We start from the raw sequence: 14,853 nt of genomic DNA, 5'->3' as shown, positions 1-14,853 counted from the left end.
TAGTGAAAAAAGTTCTTCTGATCTTGACAGCAATGATCTAGCTCTTGTTGCTAGAAAATTTAAAAAGTTCTATAAGGAAGGTGGAAAAACACAGAAAAAGTTTATCAAAAATAACTTTTCACCTAAAAATAGTAACTTGCCTAAGAAAGAATCTCCTAAAGCAGTTTTTATGAGTGTAATAAGCTCGATCATATCAAGCCTAACTGTCCTATATTGAAAAAGAAGTCAAAGAAAGAAAAGTTAAAATAGGCATTTATAACTGCTTGGGGTGAATCGGACAATTCTAATTTTGAAAGTCAAAGTGACTAGGAGGAAGTTGAAAATATATGTCTGATGGCCATTACCGATTTTGACTACAAAGAAATCAGAACTCGGACTTCAACACAGAAAGTTGAAAATAGCAAAACAGATGCAGCAATCTAAAAACAAGATGAAAGCGATGTAAGTATCTCTGAACTTAAATCTGAAAGTGATCTTCTAGATACTTATAATAACCTTTGCACTGAATTTGGAAAGCTTGCTAAAAAGCATAAGGTTCTAACGAAAGATTTCAGAAAGTTGAAAATTGCATGTAATCATTTGAAAGATGCTTCTTATTAAGAAGTTACATACAAAATCTTATTATAGAGATCAAAGATCTTAAAGATTGTAATGAGAAAGTTTTTGAAAATCTGAAACACTTTGAAGAAAAATGTAAAAGTCTGAATTCTAAAAATGAATCTGTAAAATCTAAGATTAGAATTCTAAATTCAATTTCAGAATCATTTTCTAAAGAAAAGACAAGTTCTAGCTATGATAGCATTTCAAGTCAGAATCATGTTTCTGTTAATAAAAATGTCATTTCTAATACTGTGACTTTAGAACATCAAAAACACTTTGAAAAATCTAGCAGCCTTGATAAAAAGAAAAATCATAGCAAAAAGAATGAAAAAGATCTACACCTGTTACCACTAACCCCCAAGACCCAATACATGTTGGGTACCTAAATCTACGTGATATTTTCAGGTGTGCCTAAGGAGTGAGCTAAAAACAGAATTATGGTACATGGACAACGCTTGGTCTAGGCATATGACTGGTGATAGGAAGAAATTCACCAGATTAGAAAAGAATAAGGGAGGTTCAGTGAGCTTTGGAGACAAAGCAAGAGGTGAAATTATTGGTATTGGTGTGGTAGGTTCTAATCCTTAAATAGAAGATGTTTGTTTAACAGAAGGATTACATTAGAACTTGTTAAGTGAAAGTCAAGTTTGTCATAAAAATAGAAAAGTGATCTTTGAATCCTCTTATTATGAAGTACAGAACATGCATGATAACAAACTCTATTTGTGGGAAAAAGATTTGGAAACATTTACCTAGTTGATCTTTTTGATATACATAACTTAGACATATACTTAGTTTCTGTTGATAATTCTAGTTGGTTATGGCATAGAAGAATTGGACATGCAAGCATGCACTTTATTTCTAAATTGTCATAGAAAGATTTAGTTCATGGTTTGCCAAAGTTGAAATTTGAAAAAGATCATATCTGTGATGCTTGTCAATTGGGCAAACAAACCAAAACATCTTTCAAATCGAAGGGCATGGTTTCTACTTCTAGACCTTTAGAATTGTTGTACCTTGGTTTGTTTGGACCTATAACACCTTTTAGTCTTGGAGGTAAATCATATGCACTTGTCATTATTGATGATACTCTAGATTCACTAGACACTCTTCCTTAGAAATAAGGATGAGTCATATGACCTGTTTATTCATCTTTGCAAAAGGATACAGAATGAGAAAGGATACAACATCTCTGTAATTAGAAGTGACCATGGAAGAGAATTTGAAAACCAGAAATTCGATGCTTTTTGCAAAGAATCAGGAATCTTCTATAACTTCTCAGTACCTAGAACACCACAGCAAAATGAAGTAGTGGAACGCAAGAATGGAACACTTTAGGAAATGGCCAGAACCATGCTGAGTGATTCTAAGTTACCAAATTATATCTGGGCAAAGCCATTTACACTGCCTGTTATATTCTAAATAGGATTTTGGTAAGATCCAAACTGAAAAAGGCTTCATATGAGCTATACAAAGGTAGAAAGCCAAGTATTGGTTATTTTCACATTTTTGGGTGTAAATATTTTGTTCTATATAACAAGAAAAATCACATTGCTAAATTTGATGCTAAATCTTATGAAGAAATATTTTTAGGATATTCTAGTAATAACAAAACACGTAGGGTGTTTAATAAGAAAACTCTAGTTGTAGAAAAATCTATCCATTTTGTTTTTCATGAATCTGATTCTACTTCTAGAATTTTAGAAAATGATGATGTTGTAGATTTCAATCAAGAAAAGCAGAATGAACAGTCAGAACAACTAGAACAGCCAGTAAATGAGCAGAATGATGATAATCAGGCTGAACCAGAAGATAGACGTGAAGATCAAAACGTAACTGAAAGCCAAATGCTAGAACTAGAAAGTGAGAATTCAAACTCACCAAAAGAGTGGCGATTCCGCAAGTATCATCCTCAAGAGGACATCATTGACAATCCTTCAGAAAGGATGATGACTAGAGCTCAACTTTAAGATATTATTGCTTTGGTTTCTCAATTAAAACCTAAAAATTTAGAAAATGCTCAAAATGATGAAAGTTGGATTCTTGCTATGTAAGAAGAACTGAATCAGTTTGAATAAACCAAGTCTAGAAACTTGTTTATAGACCTAATAACCATTCTGTTATTGGAACAAAATGGGTTTTAGAAATAAGCTTGATGAACATGGTAATGTTGTGAGAAACAAAGCAAGATTAGTGGCTCAAGGTTACAACCTAGAAGAGGGCATCGATTTTGATGAAACATTTGCTCCGGTTGCTAGACTTGAGGCTATTAGTATGCTTTGTGCATTTACTTAATTTAAAAACTTCATATTCTATCAAATTGATGTAAAAAGTGCTTTTCTAAATGGTTTTCTAAATGAAGAGGTGTATGTAGAACAACCACCTGGTTTTGAAGTTTATGAAAAACCAAAACCATGTTTATAAACTTACTAAAGCACTTTATGGTTTAAAACAAGCTCCGAGAGCTTCGTATGAAAGATTAGGTAAGTTTTTATTAGAAAATGGTTTTTTTTAGAGGAAAGGTGGATACTACACTATTTATTGAAAACAAAACACTTGATATTCTAGTTGTGCAAATCTATGTTATGACATAATCTTTGGTTCTACTAATGACCTTCTCTGTAAGGAATTTTCTAAGCTTATGCAAGGTGAGTTTGAAATGAGTATGATGGGAGAATTAAACTTCTTCCTTGGACTTTAAATCAAACAATGTGACAATGGAATCTTCATAATCTAAGGCAAGTACAATCGTCAACTGTTGAAAAGGTTCAAAATGGATAATGCCAAGGTATCTAGCACATCAACGAGCCCATCCTCAAAATTAGAAAAAGATGAAAATGGAAAGGATGTGGATATTAAGCTATTTAGAAGTATGATTGGTTCTTTACTATATATAACTGCAAGGAAACCCAGCATTCACTTTAATGTTTGCATATGTGCTAGATTTGTATCATGTCCTAAAGATTCTCATTTAATTGCTGTAAAACGTATCCAAGATATCTTTGTGAAACTTTTAATCTGGGTCTGTGGTATTCTAAAGATGATACATTTGAATTTGTTGGGTATAGTAATTCTTATTTTGTAGGAAGCAGAATAGATAGAAAGAGCACATTTGGAACTTGCCAGTTTCTAGGTAGTGCCCTTGTATCATGGTTTAGCAAGAAGCGGACTTCGGTTGCTCCCTTTACTATAGAAGTAGAATACATTACTGCTGGAAGTTGTGTTGCACAAGTTTTATGGATCAAGCAACAATTGGCAGAATGTGGTTTGAAATTAGAAACAATTCCAATCAGATGCAATAACACAAGCGCTATTAACTTATCTAAAAATCCACTCTAGCACTCTAGAACCAACATATAGAACTCAGACATCACTTCATATGTGATCATGTTCAAAAAGGAAACATAATGGTTGAGTTCATCCCTACTGAAAAGCAATTGGTAGATATTTTCACTAAACCTTTAAATGAAAGCCAATTCTGCTTAATTAGAAGAGAACTGGGTATGTTAGTTCTAAACTTTTGACTTTAGAACTCTAATTGTTGTGTTCTAAATGCTTTCTATGTTTGAGATTAAAGACATGTTCTGTGTTATATGTTAAAGTTTAACTCTGTGTAAATTTATTGAAGAAAATTGTTTTGTGTCTAAGAAGGTTTAATAAGCTTCTAATTTAGAATTCTAATGTCGCCATCTACATCAGATTCGAATTTTTTTATACATGTCAAATTATTTTTTTAATTTTTATTTTCAACTTCTTTATTCTTAAATTTTTATTAGTGGCGGCAGTTTACTTTTTAATTGTATGTCAGCTATATTTAGTTTTATTCACTTGTTGAACTTATCAAGAGCTTGCAAAAGTCAAATCAATTGCTTTTTTAGCTTCCCCCCAAAAACACCTTTCCACCTTTTTCAACTTCCAAAAACTGCTTCTAAAGAGTGTTAGAAAATAGAAGTTGTCCTATTGGATGATTCTGATGAAATGTTTTTGCAAAGAATTTTGAGAACTTGTTTAGTTTTGTGAACATTTTGTTTTGTTCTTATTCTGTTTATGTTATATTCCCAATCTAAATATTTTTGTTGCAAGTTTGATATGTTTTTGTTTAATTGATCTGCTTATGTTTATTTGATCTATTTGTTTTATTGTCTATTTTGTTTTAAGTTTTTTTTATGACAAAAAAGGGGGAGAACACAGTATATTCTTGAGTACTTGAGGAGAACACAATATAAATTTTAAAGTACTTAATCTCTATGCTTATTCAGCTTTAACTGTGATTCTCTTTGCTCAAATGTTTATGTGTGAATAGAATATGCTTATCTTGTGTAGCAGTGTCTAATTGTTAGACTTTAGAACTCAGTTCTAATCCTAAAGTCTTTTTCTAAATCTGTATTCTATTCCAAATCCCTTAGGCTTAAATTGCACCTATTCAGGGGGAGTTTATATGAGTTCTAATCTTACTTCATGATAAGTTTGCTATATTCAGAACTTGCATTTTGTTGACATGCATAAACTTAGAGGGAGTACATGCTCTTATGTTTGATAAATTTATTGATTTTGTCATCATCAAAAAGAGGCAAATTATTGGGTCAAGGTTCAATTTACCCTAAGATTTTGATGATTAAACAAACCAAATAATTTTGATATTCTTGTATGTGCTAAAGTTATTTTATGCAGAATTTTTATATTGAATTATTGAAGAAATCAAGCTCCTACAATCCAAGATTTTTATTGAAGATCATGAAGATTATTGAAGATCTTTTAGTGGTTAGTACTTTATTAAGTCTTAGGAAATATTGTAAGATAGAGAGAATATTCCTTTATAAACATAAAAATATTTTTATCTCTCTTAAACATCATTTTGAGATATTTTCCAAAATTGCCTTGGAAAGAAAAGCCTAAATAATTCTTTTTATTATGCTTACCTAAATAGAAAAGATTTTGACAAAAATAATTTTTGACAACTACTAAATGAGTACTTATAAAAGATTCCCGTGCACTATCTTTTAATTTCTGGAATGTCAAAGATACTCATTAAAGATAGATTTCAACGTCTTTTATAATTGGATTTTCATCCCTCTTATAAAAATGTTTTTCTCTTTCGAAAGTGTGTGGTTTTTGCAAGAGTAAGAGTCCATTATTCAAAGTTTTAAATCTCTTAAAGCTCTCTCTTCAACCCCCTTCATTTCTTTTCATATGTTTTTTTCAAGAGATATTTTTGAAGAGAAAAGAAATCTGGTAACAACTTTTTCTGAAGAACAGTTTTGAACTTTCTTTTTGTTTTAAAATTTGTTTTTTGTTCTTCTTGTGCTTATAATTGCGTTTCTCTTTGTCTATATAAATTATTGTAATCTAGTGTAGACTGGAGGCTGTTTAAATGAAAAACATTTATGTAATAGCTTAGGTAAAAAGATATGGAAAAAGGTTATCAAGAGACCTTATCCTTGTGTGAGATTCTAATGTCTTGATCTGAGTTTCCTGTTCTCTGCAAAACAGAAAGGGTAGAGGTTGATTAGAACTTTTAGAAATCTAGTGAGACAAAGGTTAGATCTAGGTGTTGATCTATTTCCTTGTAAAGTTGATTTCTATCTTATCCTTGAAAAGAGATAACATGGTGGAGGATCTCAAGATAAGTCTTTGGGAGTGGATGTAGGTGAGTTAGTGCAAAACCACTATAAATCTCTGTGTTTATCTTCTTTTATTTTCTGAAGTATCACTTGATTATATTCTGTTTACACAATTGTTAATCTTTTCAGAAATGCAAGATTGTTAATTTATTTCTATCTCTAAACGTGAATAAGCTTTATCTTTGTGGATCATTAGAACTCTAGATTTTATTTTATTGTGATTTTACTAAGTTCTAATCTGTCGTTTTATATTTAGTAAAAAATCACAATCTAAGTTTTAATCATTTTTCTAATCTTGCATAAGTTTTGTGAAGTAGTTCTAAATGTAATAATTAGTCTTTACAGAGTCTTTCTAATCTTACAAAAGCCTTATGAGGAAGTTTTAAACTTGATAACTGATTCTCACAAACGCTTTCTATTTCAGCTGGAACAGAATTCTAATCTTGTGTTTTTAAAAGCAAAAAGTTTTAACTTAGTTCACTCTCCTCTTGGGTTGTGCCATACATAATGGGACCCACAATCCACTAATAGACTCTTACCCAAATTTGAAATCTCCTCTATTGACTGGTAGAATTTACTTCAACTAAATTTTGCTGTCCTGAATAAGTACCACCTCATGTAATATAGCTATTCCCTTCATTAAAACATCCTCAATATGAATGACAATGATTTTTCACAAGTGTACGAAAATCGCAACAAGTAATATAGAATGAGTAGGGTATCGTTTCCACAGGGATTGTATACCAAGTACCAAAATTATATTAACCTATTATTATCTAAACGGCAATAAGGGGAATTATTTTAAGAAATTAAACAAATAAAAAAAAGAACAAAAAGAAATCAAGCAACAATATTTGACGAAAAGAAATCAAGGATTTAAAGCTACTAGGGATTTTGACTTCACTTAATTCTATCCAATTTATTTTATTAGTTTGATAATTGATAGATGTTAATTCTATAGTGTTTTAATATAGTTTTTATTTGAATTCTAGTAAGTTTTTATTGCTTTAATTTGATTTTAAATCACTTTTAGTATAATTATATTCAAAAGCTTCCTTGATCTTTAATCCGCTTGATCTAAGAGAAAATTGCAGAAATTTGGCGCAGAAAAGAACTTTATAATACAAGGCACTTAGCCTTTAGCACGCCCAGGCCGTGTTAAAAAGCACAACCGTGCTAGAAGCCAAGGAAACCAAAGAAGAGACAGAAGAAAGCACGGCCAGGGTGTGCCAAAAGGCACGACCGTGCTATAATGGGACCAGGGCGTGTCAAGCATAGCACGCCCGTGACAACTCTAGGCAGACTTCCAGAGAAAAGCACGCCCTTGCCGTGCTAAGTGGCACGCCCGTGCCTCAATGCTTCGCTAGCCCGTGCTGCCTAGCACGCCCCGTGCTTCACTGGCCAGACTTCCAGACTAAAGCACACCCAGCCCGTGCCAGGAAGCACGCCCGTGCTGCACAGGCGGAACCAGCGTAAATTTAATATGCAAATCAAGCCTTTTCTCACATGGGCCGACTTCAGGGAGTTTCCTAAACACACTAAACAAGACCTGGACCTATTCTAGGAGAAAAAGGAGTCCTAATCAAGAAGAAATCAAAAGTCTAAACAGTCATGATCTCCTATAAAGGATTTTGCATTAAATAAGGATTCTATTTCCTAAAAGGAATCAGACTTGCCTTCAGGAACTCTATATAAAGAAAGGAACTTCTCATAGCAATATAGATATCTCGTTGTTTTTAGGCAATTTCTTTACATAATTCGTTCTCTCTCTCAAGGATTTCAAGCATCAAACAATTGTGCCAAGATTCAAGGAAGCCATCAACATAGTTGTGATACAGTTTTTATTCCAAAACTCTTCATCTTGTTTCTTTCTTTTATTATTGTCTTTAAATATGATGAATGTGCCAAGCATGATTGAGTTTAATTTAATTACTATGACCAGCTAAACTCTTATACTAGGGATTTGATGTAGCTTAATTTGATTCCAATTTATGATATTAGATTTGTTTTTCTTTGTTCTCGTTATAAATTATTATTGTGCTTAATGCTTCCAGGCAGAAATTTTCCCCTGGATTGAGGTATTTCAATAACTACATTCGGGAGAAGGGTTATTGATATGAAAAAGATAATAATTTACTTGAGAATAACAACTTGATGCGGAAGCTATATGGTTTGACTCAAGGGAGGTTTTCATAAGTTAATAAATTATTAAGTTGTGAACTCACAAAACAACCATAAAACCTAATAATCTGATTTATGTTTAATTTCACTATTAAAGATAGGTAATTGAACTGAATTAGAATAACTAACAATAAATCGGGAGAGCTTGTTAGTGACTTTAGGGTTGTTCTCCTACTTGAACAATTAAAATTGATTAATGAACTAATAGAATAAGCTGGATAGAATTAAGTGAAATCAAATTCCCTAGTAGCTTAATCCCCTGATTTCTTTTCACTTAAATTTTATGTTTGATCTCTTCTATTTTTACTTTAAGATTCTATTTACCTTACAGTGAATCTCTCTTATCGTCGTCTAAATAATAATAGGTTAACATAATTTTGGTACTTGATAAACAATCCCTGTGGATACGATACTCTCTTACTCTATATTACTTGTTGCGATTTCGTATACTTGCGAAAAAACGCTGTCAATAATCAATTTTAATTGTTTAAGCAGGGAAACAACCCTAAAATCACTAACAAGCTCTCCCGATGTATTGTTAGCTATTTTAACCCAGTCTAATTACCTATCTTCCAATAGCCCAATCAAACATGAATTAAATCATTAAGTTTTATGATTTGTTTATGAATTCATAACCTAAGGTCATTAACTTATGAAAACTCCCATGAGTCAAACCATATAGCTTCCGCATCAAGTTATTATTCTAATGTAATTTATTACCCTATTCATATCAAAAACCCTTCTCCCGGTAGTGATTAATGAAATAAATCAATCCAGGGGAGAAACTCTGCATGGAAGCATTAAGTTCAATAATAAATTATATCATGAACAAGGAAAAGCAAATCTAATATTATATATTGGAATCAAAATTAACCTACATCAAATCCCTAGTATAAGAGTTTTAGTTCAGCATAGTAATTAAATACAACTCAATTAAACTTGTAAATATTCTCATAATCAACATGAATATTGAAAATAAAACAAGAAAAGAGTTTAGAAATAAAAACTAGTTAATGATTGGCTTGGGCGGCATCCTTGAATCTTGACACAAATCTTGAATAGTTGAAGTCTTGGAGAGAGAGAGAGAAAATAATAGAACAAAAGATGGAATATACATTGAATGGCTCTCTATGATTAGTCTCTCTATTTATATAGACTTTCTGGAGTATCTTCGTGTTCGTTTAGGAAAGTGAATCTTTATTGAGTAAGAAATCTTTTGAAGATAGGAAACTGTTCAAGCTTTGTATTTCTTCTCAATTAGGACTCTCCCAGCGTCTAAATAGGATTAAAACTTGATATGTGGGTCCATGCAAGTGGTGCAGGATGGGCTAATGTTTTAGGCCTAAGGCAAAACCGTAACTTCGGCTCGGGCGTGCTGTGAGGCACAGCTAGGGCGCACCAGCCTCTGAGAGTTTTGCGTACTTTGCTCTTTTCTGTGTCAAAATCCTACAAATTTCCTTAACATCAAGTAAATTGTGATTCAAGGAAGCTTTGAACAAAATCATAAATAAAACTAAATAAAAAGTAACTAAAGTAATTAAAACTACTAAAATTCCTAATAAAAACTATATTAAAAATACTATGAAAATAACACCTATCAATGAACTCCTGACTTATAAACCTGATTGAAATTGTCAAAGGGAATAAAACACAATTTCTCATAAATAGGCCTAACAGTTCCCTTGAGAAAATCATTATTTATTCTTCCGCATCAGGCTTATTCCTCATTTATGATGTCTTACTATGCCACTTTATCAAGTAATCAATAAAAGATTCATAAATTTTTAGCAGATGGTTCTAGATCCCTCAGTGCCACATCTAACTGTGAGTATATGTCACACCTTGCAACTAGAGGTGTGACGGTCCTTTGGTCCAGGTAAGCTTAACGCCACTGGGCAACACGTATGACCCATTATTGAATTAGTCTAATTATATATATCAACTATCATGATTAATTACTTAGGTGGGCTACTGTCATATCATTCACATTTAACTAGATACCTAGGATTTTCGAACACATTCTTACATATCAAATAGTCATATATCACACTCATATAATTCTATTAGCATTATTATTTACATCTACACCATAATAATCTCATTTACAAAAGTACTATGGAGCAACTAGAGTTCTTTATTCAAGCTCATTATTCACTGGCTTCTTGTTGGAAGGAAGAGATTAAGAAGCTGATGGACCTGGATCACCTCTACCTGAAATCACAAATGTTTGTGTGAGTCATTGACTTAGTGAGATTATAGTGTCAAATAGGTAGCATACACATTGAAAAGCATCGCATTGTTCAATTATAGTAACAACAGGTGGTAGTATTATTATAGCTCATCAGTAGAGATAAGTCCAAATAAAAGGATTTAGGGCAATCAGATCAATATCATAAAAGCATATCAATCATATGAGAGATAAACACATAACAATAATACTAAAGAAAACATATCACTATGTACATTCTAGTACTATCACACATCACACACTTTAAGACAATAACTTCTCCCATTTATCACAATCTCTATGTGCACATAGCCTGGCGATATAACTCCCATCAAGTTGGAATTCCATCATATTGGCTAAACAAATGGCTTGGTATAATCAAATAGGCCTATAGGCCAAATAGGTCTCACAATTCATAATCTCAATATCATAATTATCAAATGGTTTCAAATATAGATAATGGTATGCATTTGATCAAGTTCCATGTTGGCTCAAGGGTCAATTCTAATCTCGGAATTTTGATGATTAAAACAAAACAAATAAATTTAAATTATATTATTGTGCTAATATTTTATGCAGAATTCTTATAGAAAGAAAACGAACAAGGCAAGTCCTACATTGTGTGTGAAGATATCCGAAGACCCTAGTGGTTAGATTTTTTAGGATACATTGTAAGATAGAGAGAAAATTCATCTATAAGCACATAAACTATTTTTTCTCTCATCAAAAATATTTTTCAGAAATTAGATTCTTCAAAAATAAATTCTTTTGTCAAAAAATTGTTTTCGAAAATATTCCTTAAAGAAATCAAAATGATTCAATTACCTAAAATTAAAGAGATTATGTCTCTAACAATTTTGGTAATAAATCATACACTTTCTTTTTCGGAAATTCCCTTTGAAGAAGATCTAAAGGATTTTTATTTATTCTCTTACCTAAAACGAAGAAAGATTGTATCTTTTCATTTTTAGTAAGTAGTATCTTTTCGAAAAATACTTTCCCAAATAAAATGCTTTAGGAAAATCTTTATATTTAAGAAAAGGAAGATCATCTTTTATTCTCTTACCAAAATGATAAAATACTTTTTTGGTAACTAAGATTTTTGTATCTTCTAAATAAGGAAAGCAAATATTCTGATTTCAAAATAAAATATCCACTTTCCAAAAGGAAGAGTCACAAAGCTCTCTATAAAAAGGAGCTTTTACGTTTTGAACTAAGTGGAAGAAAGAGTTTTCACTTTAAGAGTATTCACTCATTGATCACATCCTTTATCTCTCAAAACTTACTCTCTACCCCTATTTTTCTTTTCATCTTTACACTTCACATTTTTATATTTAAAAGAGAAAATAATTTTTATAACTACTTTTGAAAAACGGTTTTTTGTTCTAAATGATTTTCTAATCTGAAAAACTGTTTTTCCTGTGCTTATATTTGCATTTCTTTCTGTCTATTTAGATTCTGTAATCTATAGTAGACATGTTTTTATTTGATAAACAATTGTGTAATAGCTTAGGTCAGAAGCTATTGTGAAAGAGGTTATCAAGCGACCTCCTCCGTGAGAGAGATTCTAATGTCTTGAATTGAGTTTCTGTACTCTGCCAAAAACAGAAAGGGTTGAGGTTAACTAGAACCTTTGGAAAATCTAGTGGGATAAAGGGTAGATCTAGGTGTTGATCTATTGCCTTGTACTGTTGGTTTATCTCTTACCCTTGAAAAGAGATAACATAGTTGAGGATCTCAAGATGAGTCTTGGGGAGTGGATGTAGGCGAGTTAGTGCCGAACCACTATAAATCACTGTGTTCATCTTTTTAATTTCTGAAGTTTTGCTTGATACTGCTTCATTTACACTTCTGTTTATATTTTAGAATTGCTAAAGTGTTAATGGATTTAATGTTCTAAAACTGGTATAAGTCTTATCTTCACTGAACATTAGAACTCTGGAATTCTGATAAGTGAATATACCAAGTTCTAAACAGTTCTTCTATTTTCAGTATATTTCACTACTTGGATTTCTAATCAGTTTTCTAAAACCTGGTTAAGGCTCTGTGAAGCAGTTCTAATTTTAATAACTGTCTCTCACACAGTCTTATATGATTTTCTAAACTTTATGAGGAAGTTCTAAATACAATAGCTTTCCATCATAAAGAAGTTCTAATATTGAATAAGACATTGTGAAGTAGTTCTAATTAATAGCTACACTTTACATAGTATGTTTATAGAACATTGTGAGGGAGTTCTAATCCATAATCTATTCTCACAAGTTCTTTACTTTTCCGCTGCACTTAGAATTCTATATTTTGATTTTAAAATCTAAGATTATTTTTTTTGAAAACCCAATTCACCCCCTTCTTGGGTTGTGCCATATATATACGGGACCCACAATCTGGTATCAAAGCATTGACTCTTGACTTACCGAAGCTTAACAGCTTAAGAGATAAGATCTCATGGCAACCTCACTTCCTCTTACTTCTTAAGAAGGTCAATCTGTTTCTAGACCTCCTTTGTTCAATGGTTCTAATTACTCTTATTGGAAAACTAGAATGGAGAACTTCATGAAATCAGTTGATATAAACTGCTGGAGGAATGTTATCACTGGTCCTCGTATTCCCATGAAAGTTGTAGGAGATGAGATTGTTAGAAAAACAGAAGAAGAATATACAGATGCTGACTGGAATGATATTGCTATAAATGCAAAAGCAATCAATATTCTTCATTGTGCTCTAGACGCAACAGAATACAACAAAGTGTCTGGATGTAAATCTGCGACAGAAGTATGGGAAAAACTTAAAGTCACCTATGAGGGTACAGATAAAGTAAAGGAATCCAGAATAAATATCATTTGGAGAGAATATGAAATGTTTAGCATGAAGGAAGGAGAAACTATTGCAGAGTTAAATTCTAGATTTACTAATATAGTTAATCCTTTGAGAACTCTCGGTAAGGAAATTTTAGAAGATGAGCTTGTTAAGAAAATCCTTAGAATTCTACCTAAAAAATGAGATTCTATAGGAACTGTCATGAATTACAAAGAGACTCCCGTCACTTATGATTATCTTATAAGAGTTCTTATTTTAGAAGAAATGAAATCTTCTTTGACCATAGAAGATAAGAAAAAGAAAGGACTGGCTTTAAGAGTAGACTCTAGTGAAGAAAGTTCTTCTGATCTTGATAGTGATGATTTGGCACTTGTTGCTAAAAGATTTAAAAAGTTCTATAGAAACAGTGGAAGGCCACAGAAAAAGTTTAACAAAAAGAACTTTCCACCCAAAAATGGTAACTTATCTAAAAAAGAGCCTTCTAAAGTGGTTTGTTATGAATGCAACAAACCCGGACATATCAAGCCTAATTGTCCTAAATTGAAAAAAAAGTCAATGAAAGAGAAGCTAAAGCAGGCTTTTGTAGCTGCTTGGAGTGATTCAGATGATTCTAATCCTGAAAGCCACAGTGATCAAGAAGCAATTGCTAATATCTGTCTAATGGCTACTATTGATTCTGACTCCAAAGAAATCAGTACTCTGACTTCAACACAGAAAGCTGAAATCAACGAAACAAATGCAATGGTCCAGAAGAATGAAGAAAGCACTGTAAGTATTTCTGAACCTGAATCAGAAAATGATCTTCTAAATACTTATAATAATCTTTGCAATAGTTTAAAAAGCTTGTTAGAAAGCATAAAGTTCTAAAGACAGATTTCAGAAAGTTAAAATCTGAAAGTAATCATCCAAAAGATGCTTTTTATCAAGAAGTTACATGCAAAGATCTCATCACAGAAATCAAAGATCTTAAAAGTTGTAATGATCGATTTTCAGAAAATTTGACACACCTTGAAGAAAAATGTAAAGATCTAAATTCTGAAAATGAATCTTTGAAAACTGAGATTAGAATTCTAAAATCTATTTCAGAATCTTTTTCTAAAGAAAAGTGTGAATACCCAAATTTTGAGGCTCAGAAAGCCTGTTTTTCCGGACTGCAAACAGTCCGGCCGGACTGCAAACAGTCCGGCCGGACCGGAGGCTATTTCGGAAGTTCACCGAAAATATGTCAATATGGTACTTAAAACGTCCGGAATATCGCGAGGATCGCGGAACAGGTCCCGGAATATTTTTCGGAGGTCCGAAACTCCCAAAAAGGCCCTCGGAACGAGGCACGGTGCCTACCGCCGGCCACGGCGGAGCCGGCCGCCGGGCACGGCGGCAGCAGCCGCCGGGAACGGCGGCAGCAGC

Source organism: Jatropha curcas, chromosome 5, assembly GCF_041381405.1.
Source record: "Jatropha curcas cultivar XTBG-Jc1 chromosome 5, XTBG_Jcur_1.0, whole genome shotgun sequence".
NCBI lineage: Eukaryota > Viridiplantae > Streptophyta > Magnoliopsida > Malpighiales > Euphorbiaceae > Jatropha > Jatropha curcas.
The sequence above is the reverse complement of the archived record's forward strand: the minus strand, read 5'-3'. Positions refer to the sequence as shown.